Below are 5,157 nucleotides of genomic sequence, written 5' to 3' on the forward strand. Positions count from 1 at the left end.
CACCCGAGGCATACAACCATCCCAGCATCCACAGCCGCGTCACCGAGTACACAGCAATGGCGAGGGAGGTTCATGGGCCAGAGTTCGATCCGAGCTCTCAGGATATTGATCCTGAAATTGTGATGAGGGTGGGAGGAGGGAAGAAGCATGGCAAGTACTGGATTGGAGATAGCGTGATCGACACTGCCAGTACTCCCACCCTCTCCCAGATCCGAGCAAGGAGCACGGACTCGAGCCCCGCGATACGGCCACGGCCTACCGCTGCACAGTTACAGATGCAGGCTCTGCAGGTTATTCCTGTTTCTTTAATTTTTCATTCATTTTGTACATATCTTGGCATTGGCAATAAGACATTGGGATGAAATATTGTAGGCCCAGGTGGAGGTAGAACGGAAGCGCCGGGAGGAATTAGAGGCGAGGATCGAGGCGGATCGGCAGCTAGAAAGGCAGAGGACGGAGCAGATGTTCCAATACATGCAGAGTGTCTTTCACAGTTTAGGTCAGACTCCACCACCTATGCCACCGAACCTATTCCCGCCACCTCCACCACCTCCTGCAGCTACTCCTGTGAGTCACTCTCAACCTTACAATCAATCTAGAGTTAAACTAGAAACTACAGGCACTACAGACTTACACTAGAAAAGTGACTAATGCAATCTCTATAACATTGTGCAGAATCAATCGGCGGCGTCCAATGCAGAATCTTCTTGGAGGCAGTGGCCACCTGCACATACTCCTCAGCCTCCTCATCCACCTCATCCTCCTTAGTGACTTGTGAACTAGAGGTGTTAGCTGTGGTAAAACTTGTGAATTACCTGTTTCGATGAGAACTTGTGAATGTTATTTGTGTGCTTGTGCTGCTTGTGGTGCAATTTATATGTCTGTGGTGTAATTTATATGCATGTGCTTCTCTGGTTGTTTTTTTGAGAGGGGTCTTTTATACGTAACATTTTTGTTTTGTAGGAGGAGCTCGGGCACTTTGCCGAGTGTTAACACTCGGCAAAGAGGCCATTTTCTGTTGCATCGACGTCTTTGCCGAGTGCATTGCCAAAACACTCGGCAAAGGCGTCATAAAATTTTTGCAGGATTGGCCCGTTTGCCGAGTGCCAAGAGGAAGGCACTCGGCAAAATATGCAACTTTGCCGAGTGCCACTAGGAAACACTCGGCAAACAGCTGAAAGAAATCTGGCGGGTGGGGCCTCTTTGCCGAGTGCCGCATAAAATACACTCGGCAAAGATGTCATGTTTGCCGAGTGTCATCTGAAATACACTCGGCAAACTGTGTACCTTCACCGAGTGCAATGTATAAATACACTCGGCAAAATTTAAGGGTTCGCCGAGTGTCTGCCGTCTGACACTCGGCAAAGTAGCTGTTACCGTCGCTGACCGTTATCGCCTTTGTGCCGAGTGTTATATTTTGCCGAGTGTTTTGTGGCACTCGGCAAAGGCTTTGCCGAGTGCCCGATGGTCGACACTCGGCAAACACACTGTTTGCCGGAGGGAACTTTGCCGAGTATAGTTCGCCGAGTGTTACACTCGGCAAACCCTTTGCCGAGTGTATTTGGCCCTTCGCCGAGTGCCTGGGGCACTCGGCAAAGTTACTGTTTCCGGTAGTGCATACACCATGTGCTATACTAATGTTGATGAATTTTGTAAATATGTTTATCTTATTCAACTGTCCATTCAGTGTTGATCTTAACTGACTGTTCGTGAGGTTTTAGATTCAGAACGAGAAAAATGGTTAGTTACTTGGAGATGAATTCGCAGGGATCATTAGCTATTTGGAAGCCCTAACATTTGGGTAAATGTGTATTTCAATCCAGATGGCACCAATCATGCACCAATTTCATCTATTATTTGTTGAGGAAATTATGAATGACATTTAACGTCTATATGTATTTTTTAAAAGTAAGAACAATGCATTGTTCTATTGTTCTTTTCGTTGTTAGTATTTTGTTTTGAAGCAAAGAACTGTTTGTGAGGCTGCAAAATTCATACAAACACGTGCTGCCGTGCGATATATATACTATTATAGCTGCCATGCCACACGGATTTTTACGGAATGATCATGGCCTTCAAAAGGCAGCAGAATGGTGATGTGGATTTTACACAAATGGATATTAGAGATGACACGTCTTGTCGTATTGCACTTCAGAGGAAGTAGCCATTAGGTGAAGTGGAATGTAGGATTTGGAGGCAACAGGACTTGATGAAGATAGGCGGCACTAACAAGTGGCACCTAAACAGCTCGGCTTGTTTGGTGTCTGAGCTGCCTTGGCCGCGAAGCTTCAATTACGACCCCTGAGTGTGAATATGGTGGAAAGAGTTGCAAGGGGCACTATTCTGCCGCGTGGATGCATTTCACTAAAAAAACACACCTCAAACTGCAATTGGCAATCCATACATCTAATATGCAAGCAAACTCAAAACATATGGTGTTTTTAACAGATATAATGTAGTACTAATGCTGACGAATTTTCTGAATATGTTTATCTTAGTCAATGGTCCATGCAACGTTGAATTAAATTCACTATTCTTGAGATTTGAGATTCAGAACGAGAAACATGGAGAGTTCCATATATGGTAAAAACATGGATCATTAGCTAATTGGCAGCGTTAGAAGATTCATTGTTTGCCACCACTCTCACGGTGCAACTGGTCAGCCAAACAAAGCAGAGAAGCGGTTCGCTGAGCCAGCCCGGGTTCAAGTCACGGCACAACCTTCTTAATACAAAATTCAGGCGGTCGACTCTCCCCAAGTCGAGTTTTTTTCGAAGATCAATTGTTTCTATATTATTTTAATTTGACTGCTTCTATTTGCACAGATGTAAAGTCCTAACATTTTGGTACATGTATATTTGCATCCAGATGGCACCAATCATGCACCAATTTCATCCATTGTTTGTTGAGTAAATTATCAATGGTATCTAATGTCTCGATATGTATTTTTTTAAAAGAACAATTCATTGTTCTATTGTTCTTCTCGTTGTCAGTATTTTTTTATGAAGCAAAAAGACCTGTTTGTGAGGCCACAAAATTGATACCAAACTCGTGCTGCCGTGTGATATATGTACTATTATAGCTGCCATGCCACGGGTTTTTTTTATGGAATGATCGTGGCCTTTAAAAGGTAGTGGGATGGTGATGTGCCTTTTACACAAATGGATATTAGAGATGACATGTCTTGTCATATTGCGCTTCAGAGGAAGTAGCCATGAGGTGAAGTGGAATGTAGGATTTGGAGGCAACCGGACTTGATGAAGATAGCTCGGCTTGTTGGGTGGCTGACCTGCCTTGCCCGTGAAGCTTCAATTATGACCCCTGCGTGTGAATATGATGGAACGAGGTGCAAGGAGCACTTGTTTGATTCATGTTGCCCAATGACTAGGGCCTAGCAATGGCACTGTCATGAGAGATGGATAGAGCTGATGAGTGCATGATTCTGATCGAATTGAGAGGGGTGTGGCCTCCCCTATGCTGTGACCCCCCTTATGCCTGCAAAAAAAAGCACGAAACAATGAGAGCTCGAGTTGATGGCGTTAAGGAACAGTTTACAGTTTGGAGGCCTGTAATCAAATCGTTGACAATATCGACTTCGATTAGATCCATATGGATAGGACCCAGTTAAGTACCAATGATCCCGCCACCCGCTCTCCGCCCCTCCACCTCCGCTCCGTCACCCTCCGCCCCTCCGCCTCCGCCCTCTGCCCTGCCACCCACCGCCCTCGGCCCCTCCACCTCCGCTCTCCGCCCCGCCGCCCACCCTCCGCCCCGCCGCCCACCATCCAAGATAAGTCTTATACTATGTTAGCTTCATGCCTGGATATGTACCCACGCCCTGTTTGCTGTGCAAGTGCAAGCATGTTTCCCTAATTAGAAGTAGAATATAGCACTCCACTTGTTGAAGTGCACTAGGAACACAACGACAACAACTTTCAGATTTTTTGCAGAAGCATTTTGCAGTCTTTCACAATTACTCTCTCCGCTAAACAACAATAGTTGAGATTTGGTGAACGGGAAAAAACCTTATCTGGAAGTCAACGTAAACAATAGAAGTCTTTAAAGGGAACCATGACTTTTGCATCATCGCTCAAAAGACATCCTAACCTCGGAATGACTGTATAAGCACAAGTACCGATTTGCAGGTCCATGCCAAAAGAAAAAGACATATATATTCAATTGGATGTTTTCGGTGGTCACAATGTGTAACAAAAACAACCAAGCCGGTGTATCCCAGAACGTTCACATCCAAGAGCTAGCGATCCACGCACCTCTTTGGTACTAAGAAATCCTGCGTGGCCTCTAAATGAGACTGACATGCAGCCTCCCGAATTCCCGACGCCTCCAATGCCTAGCCTAAACATGAGTGCATGACATTATCAAATGTACTCATACCAGCATTAGACTAGAAGGGCTCTGTATATATAGCCCAGCATTTGCATCATACAGCCTTCTTGCCACCTGTTTACAAATTGAATTCATGGTCTTGATAGATGGTCCACTCATTGAAAGATTGTTGAACCAAATGCCACAAAGAGCGAATAATGATTGGTAGTTTATTCATATTTACTAAAACTATATTGCTCATTTGGGAAAAATAGTATTCAACAATGTAATGTTGTCGAACTGAAGGCTCTATATATATGCTACACTTTTCAACCGTGTTGGTGAAACCGTTCTGTGGTTTATGTTCGAATTTTCCAGCGTCGTTCCTCCTCTAATTACTTTTTCCCCATGCTAACATATTGCAAATCAATTTCGATAACTGCTTGATTCCAGGGCAAGATGCCATGATATCACTTTTATATAGCATGGAGTAGAACTATATATTGAATCCATCTGTTAATGCCTTGCCTACTAAAAATAAATACGTACCAATTCTTTTGCAACTGAAAGGTAACAATTTCAGATGATTCTTTTCTGACCAATAAATATCAAGCCAGCCTTTCTTCCTAAGAGAACACTGTAGCGGGTCATTGATCAGAAAGTAGTTCGACTCTGTCCTAAAGGTAGCTACCAATTTAATGCCTGGGTAGATTTTTTCTTTGTTTATGTGTAGTAGAAGAATGCCTGGGTTGGAGCTGACGAATATGAGAGGCATCAGGAAACAAACTAGCACCATCAGCTTCTTTAGGACTCTCCCTAGAATGTCCTAAA

The sequence above is a fragment of the Setaria italica genome, chromosome II (assembly GCF_000263155.2).
Source record: "Setaria italica strain Yugu1 chromosome II, Setaria_italica_v2.0, whole genome shotgun sequence".
NCBI classification, from domain to species: domain Eukaryota; kingdom Viridiplantae; phylum Streptophyta; class Magnoliopsida; order Poales; family Poaceae; genus Setaria; species Setaria italica.